The following is a 13,418-nucleotide window of genomic DNA, read 5'->3' as shown; positions in this document are numbered from 1 at the left end:
TGTATTTGGTTATTGCGCCTGATGCGTGTGCGCCCGCTGCGTCTCCCGCACCGAAGTCATTTTAAACAGTACATAATAACGAAAACAATACCTTACAAATAAAAAGGAGCCGATTTTTATGATCAGAACTTCCTTAAACCAGTGAACCTGTAAACCTTTCAGTCCAAGTAAACGAATGCGTTCAAATAGAATTTCATAATTGCGGGACCCGCGGGTTGAAAAAAAAATCCAACCCGCGCATCACTATGGGCCAGTACTTCAGGTGAAAACTTCCGGTGATCTGACAGCGAGAGCGAGAGACAACAGCGACCGAGTTCCATTACCACAGAGATATTTTTTCACATTGACTGTTTTTAGGATTCAAGAGAGGAGACTCAGCACTTCATCGTTGTGTGCATTTTTGTACCGTTTCGTCGCATTCCCCGTTGACGCTGCATGCGTACAGGCTGAGTGGATGCAGAAGATCCGGGGGGATGACTTCAACCCCACCAAATTTTTAAATGCATATAATTCCCAGTGTATTTCAGTGTATTTTGTGCGTTTCTGTACTTTCTATTACTGCATTTATTTTGTGCAAGTGAGATGAGTAAAGACCATCTTTTTCATGAATCATTATCTCTCTGGTGTTTATAAGCAGCACACAGTATTTTACTACCTGTAAAAATACACAAACTTAGCTATATTAAATTGTTTGTGGTACGTACAGTTACAAATGTAAAATATGTGATGATAATATTGATCGAGCAAATGATGTAAGGTAAATGAAAATATATGCGCAGAATTGAGAAAATAGTATTAATGGATAAATTGTAGCCTATCACAGCTAGGCAAACGTGTGAATGTTCACGGTGCATTTTATGCAAACAACTCTAATCGTAGTTGTAAATCTATATTTTCAGTAGGCATAATTGTCATTGTGTATGCAGCATGAGTCAAATACAATCTTCTGTTCGTGAACAGTTGTATTTCATTCATTATCTGACTATGCATCCGTGCATTTAATTGCCATTGGCTCGTGTGATAGTAATATGGATCTTAGTAGCATTTTTAGTGATACTAGACAATAATAATTGATACCCGCTCGACGGTGTAATTTACTTCCGGGTAAAGATAGGATCAGTCAAATGAAATACAATAAATGTACAAATAAATATTACAAATTAAAAAACTATCGGAAATGAGTCCAATTTTCTATTACTATTATTTGATGACAACAATACATTTGGAATACAAAATACAGCCATTTGTGCTTTTTTTCTTTTAAACAAAAAACCAAGCTGCACCCTTTTTTAAATTTCATCTTTCATTCCAAAATAGAATAATGAATGAACGAAAAAGTACACGGACCGTTTATTTAGTCATTTGTTCATTATTAATTCTTCATTCACTCATTTAGTCACTTGTTTATTTTTCATTTGTTTGTTTATTCATTCATTTGTTCGTTTGTTCATTCATTCATTTGTTCAGTTGTTCATTCATTCATTTGTGTTTATTTCTTGTGTATGCATTCATTCATTTAGCCATTTGTTCATTAACGTTTCATTAAATTAGTCATTTATTTTTCATTTATTATTCATTCATTCATTCATTTAGTAATTTGAGTTCATTCATTCATTCAATTTATTTAATCATTTGTGCATTATTCATTCATTCATTATGTAATTTATGTTTATTTATATTATTCATTTAGACATTTGTTAATTTATTAATTAATTGATTCATTTAGCATTTGTTCATTTTATTTTCATTCATCATTCATTTAGTCACAATTTTCATTTATTTATTTGTTCATTTAGTCATTTGTTCATTAATTATTCTTCATTCAGTCATTAAGTCAATTGTTTATTTTTCATTTGCTTATTCATTCATGCATTCATTCGTTTGTTCATTCATTACTTTGTTCATTTGTTCATTCATTCATTTTGTTTATTTCTTATGTATACATTCATTCATTTAGTCACTTATTTTTCATTTATTATTCTTTCATTCATTTGTTTAGTAATTTGAGTTTGATTTATTTAGTAATTTGTTCATTCATTTATTCATTCATTCATTCATTCAATTTATTTAGTAATTTGTGTATTATTCATTCATTCATTCATTTTGTTATTTATGTTTATGTATATTATTTATTCATTTAGACATTTGTTTATATAATAATTCATTCATTCATTCTTTCATTTAGTCATATCATTAATTTAATCCATTCATTATTCAATCATTCATTTAGTCATTTGTCCATTTTATTGATTCATTCATGTAGTCATTTGTTCAGTTGTTCATTAATTTAATTATTATTGTATATACATCCATTTATTTAGCCATTTGTTCATTAAATTTTCATTCTTTATTCATTCATTTAGTCACTTATTTTTTATTCATTCGTTTGTTCATTTAGTCATTTGTTCAGTTGTTTATTCATTTCATTCAGTCATTTGTGTTTATTTACTTATGTATACATTCATTCATTTAGCCATTTGTTCATTAAATTTTTATTCTTTATTCATTCTTTTAGTTTTAATTCATTCATTTTTTTCATTCATTCATTCATTCATTTTAGTCATTTGTTCATTTATTCATTCATTATTCATTTTAGTCATTTGTGTACATTTATTCATATAGTCATTTGTTCATGCATTCATTCATTCATTGAGTAATTTCATTATTTTTTATTCATAAATTTAGTAATTTGTTCATTTCATTAGTTATTCATTTAGTTATTTGTATATTAATTTTTCATTTATTTATTTAGTCATGTTTTATTTATTTTTCATTTAGTTATTTCATTAATTTCATTAATTTGTTATTTATTCATTAATTTAGTACATTTTTCATTTAATTAATTTATTTAGTCGTTCATTTATTCATTTGTCTATTAATTTTTTATTCATTCAGTAAATTTAGTCATTTTTTTGTTTTTTCATTCATTTAGCCATTTGTTTGTTCATTTGTTTTATGCATTCATTCATTCATTCATGCTTTATTTCTGTATTTAGTTATTTGTTTTAAAAATAATTATCATATTCATTTGTTTATCTCTTTATTTATTCATTAAATTAGTTGTTGATTTATTGAGTTGTTTGTCTGTTCACTTATTTATTCAGATCTTCATAAATTCATTCATTTGTTCATGTATTTAGTCACTCAGGACATATATTCATTTGTTTTACTCATTTATTCATTCAGTCTGAATCTCACCTCCTGCAAAAGGAAAGGTCTCGCGTCTAAATCTGGCAGACGAACACAATGAAGCGATCAAACGCCCGTCAAACTGACTCACTGACATTTCACACATCACTGTCATCTGCCAATCAGAGGCAGAGGAGGAGAATGAATATTCATGAGGACACGCCCCTGCTGTGGGAGTCTGAATAAACGCACCTTTAGTTTGATAAATGTGAACCACACGACTCTGTTCACCACGACAGTTGACATTAAGAGACAGTGAACGAGAACGATTGTAGAGTCAATGTGATGACCCACTCACCCAAAGATATCTTTCCTGCCCTGTTCAGTGAGTGCGTGACTGTAGAAGATGCCAGAATGTGCTCTTCTGCATTCATATATGTGTGTTTATAATCTCCTGGTGACATTATAATATGACTAAATGATAGGATACATTTACAAAAGTCCATCACCATAACTGCTCTTTGGCTCATTTAAATACCAAGATGACTCAATTCAGACCATATATCTAATTATTCAGTGCATGCAGGGATTCATGGGAAATGTCATGATTCAGTCCTGAGCACTTCCTCCATCAGAACCACAGTAACGTCACTTTAAGTGATGCATGCATGCAGTCATTGGATTTTTGTGGATATATTTAGTCATTTGTTTGTTCATTCATTCATTACCATATTAATTTGTTAATTTGTGTATTTATTAAGTAATTCATGTGTTTATTAATTTATTAATTCTTGTGTTCTTTCAAATTCATTTGGTCCTGTATTTATTCATTCATTTGTTTGTTCATTCATTAAGTAATTTATTGACTTGTTTATTCATTTATTTGTTTATTCATTCATTCATTCATTCATTCATTTGATCATGGGTTCATTCATTCATTATGTTCTTTATTGTTCATTCAGTCATTTATTTGTGCATTTATTTGTCCGTTCATGTGTTAATTATTTTACATGTTTGTTCATTTATTCACATTCATTAACTCATTAACTCATTCATTTGTTAATTTGTGTATTCATGAATTCATGTTTATTCATTCATTTGTTTGTTCTTCCACGTTCATTCAGTCATTAATTTGATCATCTGTTCATTTTTTCATTCATTCATTAAGTAATTCATTCGCACGTTTATTAATTAATTCACATTCATTCATTAATGTGTTCTTTTGTGTTCATTCAGTCATTTATTTGATAATTTGTTTGTTTATTCAAGTATTTCATTCATTCACATTCATTCTTTCATTAGATTTTTTTGCTCATTTAATAACTCATTCATTCATTCACGTGTATTCATTTGTGTTCATTCATTTGAGTTCATACATTTAATAATGTATTCATGTGTTCATTTATTTTGTTCATTCATTCATATTTTCATTCATGTATTTAGTAATTAATTAATTTGTTCTTTCATTTGTGTTCATTTGTTCATTTATTGATGTGTTGTTTCTTTCACGTTAATTTAAGTCATTCATTTACTTTGTATGTTCATTCACTTGTGTTCATTAATTTGTGTATTCATTCATTCATTCATTCATTCTTGTTCATTTGTTCATTCATGTATTTGTGTTCATGTGTTCATTTATTTGATAATTCGTTTGTTTATTCAAGTATTTCATTCATTCACATTCATTCTTTCATTAGATTTTTTTGCTCATTTAATAACTCATTCATTCATTCACGTGTATTCATTTGTGTTCATTCATTTGAGTTCATACATTTAATAATGTATTCATGTGTTCGTTTATTTTGTTCATTCATTCATATTTTCATTCATGTATTTAGTAATTAATTAATTTGTTCTTTCATTTGTGTTCATTTATTCAGGTTCATTTGTTCATTTATTAATGTGTTGTTTCTTTCACGTTAACTTAAGTCATTCATTCAATTAATTTGTATGTTCATTAATTTATTCATTCATGTTCATTCACTCATGTGTTTATTAATGAATTAATTTGTTTATTCATTCATTCATTCATTCATTCATTCGTGTTCATTTGTTCATTCATGTATTTGTTCATGTGTTCATTCATTTGTTCATTCATTTGTTTGTTCATTCAATCATTCATTCATTCATTCATGTGTTCATTTATTGATGTTCATTTGTCTTCATTCATTCAAGTGTTCAATAATTCATGTTTTTATTTGTTTGTTCATTAATGTTTGTTCGTTTGTTCATTCGTTCATGTTTTATTCATGTGTTCATTCATGTATTCATTCATTTATTCACTCCTTCAGTTTAATTCATGTAGAAGCAGATTGTCTAAATAAGCATAAACTCTAAAAGCATCATGTGACTCAGAGTCAATTGAGCAGATGAAGGAACACAGTGTCTCTCACACACATCTGTCATCATTTACTCCCCCGTGTCGTTCAGACCTGTATGAAGACATTCTGAGAAAGTCTCAGGGCTTTTTAAAGCTTCAGTATTATTTGGTTCCTGAAACATCTGCTTTAGTTTTCCACTGAAGAAAGAGAGTCATCATGAAGGCGAGCAAATGATGACAGAACGCTCAGTTTTGAGTGAACGACCCCTTCAGGACTCATCTGAGTTCAGAGCCGCTGTTTACCGTAATAAGTTGGAACAGCGAATGTCAACAGTGAATGTTTTTTGAATGAGGCATCTGTGATTCTCGTGACTCACGATCTGATGTCACTTTTATGTCTTTGTATCTCAGATACATACCTGGCGTGTGGCGGCGTTAATGACGACGAGTCCAGCGTTCCAGCTCGTGACTCACGGCTCACAGATGGTGTCAGACGTCTCCTCAGGAGCCGCGGGCCTCGCTGGAAACTCGGCTGACGTGAGTGTCATTTATAGCGGACCTGACTCACAAACTCACCTTCATTCACATCTCATGGACCATCGTTCACCTCAGAGCAAAACCGCTGCTGTAGACTTGTGTTGAGAGATCATCATGAACATCTAGCAGATATCACCCCATCTAACATATCCTATATAAAGCATCCAATGAGAAACCACATCAAACTATTTAGCCTGAGTCAACTGTCTGAATGAATCATACCGAATTGTAATTTCAGAACTTTTGCAAACTCGATTAGATCAATAGTGAATCTTTTGCAAATCTGCCATCGCTGCTTCTGAAAAACACACATGATTGCTTAGAATATTAGCAGAGAAAATGATTCTCAGATCAGCGTGAGTCATCCTTCATTTGGAGTGGCAAACAAGAGGCAGAGATTGTAGAAATACTTGTTTTTAAAGAACAGAACATATTGCTATTACTAAAAGTGGTCAATGAATACTTGAGAACATTTTGATGTTTCATTTTGTTGAGTACTGACAGTAACATCACCGATGAATCAAACCACATCCAGTCATCATGCCATCATGATTACACAACATTTTAGAATTAAGGTGAATTTCTGCAGGTGAATAGGATAAAACAATTACCTAATAGTTGTTGCCTTACTTACCCAGTTGCTTGATTACATTGATAATTGCAAACATTTTTCTTGCAAAATGTTAGGTATGTGCAAATAATGCATTATTTATTAAAATATGCGCTAATTTACATACATTTTTAGTACAAAGTCAGTTTCAGATGTCTCATTTTTGTCACTCTTTAATTTAGAAAATACTTAGAACAGACAGAAAACAACATATTTTCATAATTCTGGGAGGAATAAAATGTATATAATCAAGCAAATTCTATATGAACAAACCCCTCTGTAAAAACCTTCAGGATATAGACAGCAATACAAATGTAAAGTGTGGTGTGTGTAAGTGCTACTGAAGTGGAGATTTATGGCTCGGTGAAGGAGAAAAAAAAACACATTTTAAGAAAAACAGCCTTCAAAAATATGTTTTGTAATTAAAAAACTTTGACACAGATATATAAAGTGCTATAAGAAACACTTAACAGTATCTTTCGAATGTTTGCTTTCCACTAGCCTGTAAAAACACAAAATTGTAAAATCTCCTTGAGAGGTGCATGAAAAATCTCCCTTTAATAAGACTACATTTATCAACATTTAGATAAAAAGACGTCAAATCAAAGTTTTCAGCATAACACCACAGACTATAATAACGTGAGACACAAAACATTCATAAATTTGGCAAAGGTTATGAAAATGAATAGCGAAAGAAGGAATAAAGGAAACATCATGAAAAATGAACTATAATAAAATGCACTTTAACAATTTGAATTATTTATTTTTTAAATGGATACATAATTGAATTTTTAATTAATTCAAAACATTAATTAGTTGTTTCATTAAATTACATTAAATTGCATCAGTCTACAATGTCTATAATGATAATGTAACCACTTTATTTTTGTTAAAACGCTATATTGTTGCAGGTCCATCTGAGGATGACTTTTTGACGTGTGGCAGAAATGTGTCGATTTAATCACACACAAACTCTCTCAAACTCAATTAAACGTACATTATAAAAAATGTCTGAATGCAAATAAGCAAACATTTTATGGTTGTTTTGGGAATTTAAAGTTTGTGTTTCAAAGTACAGTAGAATAAAACCACTTTCTGCCACAAATGAAAAATGTGAATGACAATGGCCATTACTTCATTAACATGAAGCTCAGATAACGTCTCAATACTCCAATTAGCACAAAGCACACACAAGCATTTAGTAACCTCTCACAGCATTGGATTCAGCTCAGTAATCAAATGCAAACAAAACAGTCCTGCAAGAGATGAGACGAGTCCCACGCTCACGTTTAACCCAGAAACGCCTCAGGTTTGTGATTTCAGCTGCTGCTGTTTGTCCTCTAATGAGCTTTTAGACGAACGCTTTCAGCTTCAGTCCTGCTGAGGTTTGACGTGTTTATGAACTAATGATCATGCCTATTACAGCACTGATTTACAGTATTTACATCACAGAATGGTCTAGATCGATGTGAAAATACAGAGCAGAACACATCAAGATCAGCAACTGCTGCTTATGATGGAACGTATTTATTTTTTCATTTAAATTTTTGTTGAAATTTTGTTGTTTTTTGTTATTTTTATTCTTCTTTTCAACATGTCTATACAGTTCTTTTTCACGAAAATAAAATCGTATAATTGGTCTACTATTTTGTTTAATTTTTTAGTTAACATTTATTATTTTTAAGTACTCTTTTAGTTTTAGTACACTACAATAACCCTATCTAGAATGGATCTGAGTGTATAACAAGTGTTTATTTCAGATGTTCAGTCTAAAGTCTGAATCTAATTAAAAGGGTTATCTTTTGAATTGAAATCTGAAATATCCAAGAATCTAAAGATCCAAATAAACAGAAATGCGGTGAATTAGTTTCCGGTTGTCCAGTGTTTGTGGTGTTGCCTTATTTATTCCACACTTTTCCTTTTCTAGCAGAAAAGCCTCTAATGTGAAATATATTCCTACAACGTGACTCATCCGGTGACGCTGTAAGATTTGTGTGTTTGTCTGAAATCTTTTGTGATTCATGTGATTATCTGCTGCTTTTACACTGGAGGGTCAGTAATTGTCATAATTGGAAATCTGCATCCAGTTATTTTCTCTTTCTGTCTTCCTCTCGGCTGGTGTTTTGTTTCCTGTTTGTTTCGACCGGAAGTGATGTTGTTGTTCATCATGAAGTCAGATGGTTAGAATATCTCTGTCTGAACGGTTGAAGGTCTGCGATTCTCAATGAACACATCAAGGTCTTCTTAGACGGCTTTGGGTCTCTGGATTTATTGATGTAATTAATGTCTTGATTAAATGAATCTGACTCACAGTGGACACTTTTGACCTCACTCAAGACTTTTTTTTGTTCATTTTAAACAATATACAATACTGTTTTCAAGCAAATTGGAGTTTTGTTTAATAAATTGAAAATTGAAACTATTTTCAACTTTAATAATAATCAGAAATGTTTCTTGAACAGCAAATCAGTATATTAGAATGATTTCTGAAGGATCATGTCACACTGAAGACTGAAGTAATGATGCTTAAAAATTCAGCTGTGCATCACGGGGATCAATTACATTCTAAAATAGATTCACATAGAAAATATCTATTTTACATTTAAGAGGTCATATGATGCGATTTCTTGTTTTCATTTGTCTTTGGAGTGTTACAAGCTGTTTGTGCATAGATAAGATCTGTAAAGTTGCAAAGCTTAAAGTCTCAAAACCAAAGAGATATTTATTATAAAAGTTAGGACTCAGCCATGGCTCTCGATTTTATTCTCGTAGTATTTCGACTTTATTCTCGTAATATTTCAACTTTATTCTTGTAGTATTTCAATTTTATTTTCGTAGTATTTCGACTTTATTCTCTTAGTGTTTCGACTTTATTCTCTTAGTATTTCGACTTTATTCTCTTAGTATTTTGACTTTACTCTCTTAGTATTTTGACTTTATTTTCGTAGTATTTTGACTTTACTCTCGTAGTATTTCGACTTTATTCTCTTAGTATTTTGACTTTATTTTCGTAGTATTTTGACTTTACTCTCGTAGTATTTCGACTTTATTCTCTTAGTATTTCGACTTCATTCTCGTAGTATTTCGACTTTATTCTCTTAGTATTTCGACTTTACTCTCGTAGTATTTCGACTTCATTCTCGTAGTATTCCGACTTTACTCTCTTAGTATTCCGACTTTACTCTCTTAGTATTTCGACTTCATTCTCTTAGTATTTCGACTTCATTCTCGTAGTATTCCGACATTACTCTCTTAGTATTTCGACTTTATTCTCTTAGTATTTCGACTTCATTCTCGTAGTATTTCGACTTTATTCTCTTAGTATTTCGACTTTATTCTCGTAGTATTCCGACTTTATTCTTGTAATAATTAAACTTTTTTTGTAGTATTTTGACTTTATTCTCGTAGTATTCCGACTTTATTTTCATAGTATTTCGACTTTATTCTCTTAGTATTTCGACTTTATTTTCATAGTATTTCGACTTTACTCTCGTAGTATTTCGACTTTATTCTCGTAGTATTTCGACTTTATTCTCATAGTATTTTGACTTTACTCTCGTAATATTTCGACTTTATTCTCATAGTATTTTGACTCTACTCTCGTAATATTTCGACTTTATTCTCATAGTATTTCGACTTTACTCTCGTAGTATTTTGACTTTATTCTCGTAGTATTTCGACTTTATTCTCGTAGTATTTCGACTTTATTCTCATAGTATTTTGACTTTACTCTCGTAGTATTTCGACTTTATTCTCATAGTATTTTGACTTTACTCTCGTAATATTTCGACTTTATTCTCATAGTATTTTGACTTTACTCTCGTAATATTTCGACTTTATTCTCATAGTATTTTGACTTTACTCTCGTAGTATTTTGACTTTATTCTTGTAATAATTTTACTTTTTTTCGTAGTATTTCAACTTTATTCTCATAGCATTTCGACTTTATTCTCGTAGTATTTTGACTTTACTCTCGTAGTATTTCGACTTTATTCTTGTAATAATTAAACTTTTTTTCATAGTATTTCGACTTTATTCTCGTAGTATTTCGACTTTATTCTCTTAGTATTTCGACTTTATTCTCTTAGTATTTCAACTTTACTCTAGTAGTATTTCAACTTAATTCTCTTAGTATTTCAACTTTACTCTCGTAGTATTTCGACTTTATTTTCGTAGTATTTCGACTTTATTCTCTTAGTATTTTGACTTGATTTTCAAAGTATTGACTTAATTTTGTAGTATTTCGACTTTATTCTCGTAGTATTTCGGCTTTATTCTCATAGTATTTTGACTTTATTCTCGTAGTATTTCTGTTTTTAACGTGGCACTAAAATGCCTTCGTACAGAAGAGACTTCTTTCAGAAACAGTTTTTTCAGAAAAAATCTTACTGACTCCTAACTTTTTGTTTCACGTTTTGAATCCTACCAAACTTGCTGTTGTGAAATGTTTTAGTTGAACAGTGTTTCAGTAAAGCAGGAGCTGATAGTGTGCAGTAATCAGTGGTGGTTCAGGATCTGTGACTGATGGCTGAGTCTGTCTGTCCGTGTCTCGCTTCTCATCTGAAGCTGAGCTCTGCTGCTTCATATAATGAATGATAAATCTGCAGGTCATTGTGTAATTCAGTTTCCGGTCAGCGGGACGTGTGTTCTCTGTCGTCTCATGAATGCAGGGGTCATTACGGGTCACACTGGAGAATGGTGCGTTTCCTGTCGGCCGTGTGTGTAATGAGCTTATTAGCATTCAATGAGCACACACACACACACACAAATGAAACACACTGTCAGAGACTCAGTGAGATGAGAACAGGTGACCTCTGACCCCTGACCCTCAGCACCGCATCATTGTCATTAACGCTCAGAGGAGACCTGCTGAGTAGCCTTGTGCTGTCAGACAGGAAGAAACACCCTAGCAACTAGCAACACAATAAACACTAAGTATGTCAGTAACATCAAATAACTGTCTGTGTCAAATATATATACAGGTGCATATCAATAAATTAGAGTGTTGTGGAAAAGTTCATTTATTTTAGTAATTTAACTCGAATTGTGAAATTGTGTATTAAATTCAGTGCACACAGACTGAAGTAGTTTAACTGTGATGACTTGGCTCACATTAAACAAAAACCCACCAACAATCTCAACAAATTAGAATACTTTATTATACTAAACCAATAAAATAAAAAAATAAAAACATTTTTAGAGAATTGTTGGCCTTCTGGAAAGTATGTTCAATTACTGTATATGTACTCAATATTTGGTAGGGGCTCCTTTTGCTTTAATTACTGCCTCAATTGGGCTTGGCATGGAGGTGATCAGTCTGTGGCACTGCTGAGGTGGAATGGAACCCCAGGTTTCTTTGACAGTGGCCTTCAGCTCATCTGCATTTTTTGGTCTTTTGTCTCTCATTTTCCTCTTGATAGATTCTCTATAGGGTTCAGGTCTGGTGAGCACACTAACACCATGGTCATTTAACCAACTTGTGATGCTTTTGGCATTGTGTGCAGGGGCCAAATCAACCAAATCAACTTTGGTTTTTAAAAAACACAGTGGACCAGGACCAACACCAGCAGATGACATTGCAGCCCAAATCATCACAGATTGTGGAAACTTAACACTGGACTTCAAGCAACTTGGGCTACGAGCTTCTCCACCCTTCCTCCAGACTCCAGGACCTTGGTTTCCAAATGAAATACAAAACTTGTTCTGATCTGAATAGAGGACTTTGGACCACTGGGCAACAATCCATTTCTTCTTCTCCTTAGCCCAGGTAAGACGCCTCTGACTTTGTCTGTGGTTCAGGAGTGGCTTAGCAAGAGGAATATGACAACTGTAGCCAAACTCCTGACACGTTTGTGTGTGGTGGCTCTTGATGCCTTTGAAGTTCACCCAAATTTGAATCGATTTTGCTTGACAAGCCTTTCAATGCTGCGGTTCTCTCAGTTGGTTGTGCATCTTTTTCTTTCACACTTTTTCCTTCCACTCAACTTTCTGTTAACATGCTTGGATGCAGCACTCTGTGAACAGCCAGCTTCTTTAGCAATGATGAATAATGAATGTTTATGGCTTACCCTCCTTGTGAAGAGTGTCAATGATTGTCTTCTGGACAACTGTCAGATCAGTAGTCTTCCCCATGATTGTGTAGCGTAGTGAAGCAAACTAAGACACCATTTTGAAGGCTCAGGAAACCTTTGCAGATATTTTGAGTTGATTAGCAGATTGGCATGTCACCATATTCTAATTTGTTGAGATAGTGAATTGGTGGGTTTTTGTTAAATGTGAGCCAAATCATCACAATTAAAAGAACCAAAGACTTAAACTACTGTGTGCATTGAAATTATTTAATACATGAGTTTCACAATTTGAGTTGAATTACTGAAATAAATGAACTTTCCATGGCATTCTAATTTATTGAGATGCACCTATAGGTTTTTATACCAGTTTTACAAATGAGGACGTCCAAATCAGGCAAACTTTTGAAATTATGATGATTTTTAAAGCTTTTGAAAGAAGTCAGAAAATGCATTTGATCCTAAATATATTTTAAATCATATTCAGTTACAATCATTTTAAATGTTTATAATATTCACAATATTACTGCACAGTCTACTTGTAGCGGCCTGACTGATTTGGGGTGCCAACTTATAAGTAAAAAGAAAAAAAAACTATAAAGCCAGTTCTACATAGGGTTCTCCTGGATTAAAATAATAAACCTTGTGAACCCTTTTGAGCTGAAGACAACAATAAATAGACAGATTAAACATTTGATGATTCAATTCCAACGTTCAACGATTCATTTCAACAGTTCAAACAATCGGTATCTCA

This window comes from Garra rufa, chromosome 17, assembly GCF_049309525.1.
Source record: "Garra rufa chromosome 17, GarRuf1.0, whole genome shotgun sequence".
Classification (NCBI taxonomy): Eukaryota; Metazoa; Chordata; class Actinopteri; order Cypriniformes; family Cyprinidae; genus Garra; species Garra rufa.
The sequence above is the reverse complement of the archived record's forward strand: the minus strand, read 5'-3'. Positions refer to the sequence as shown.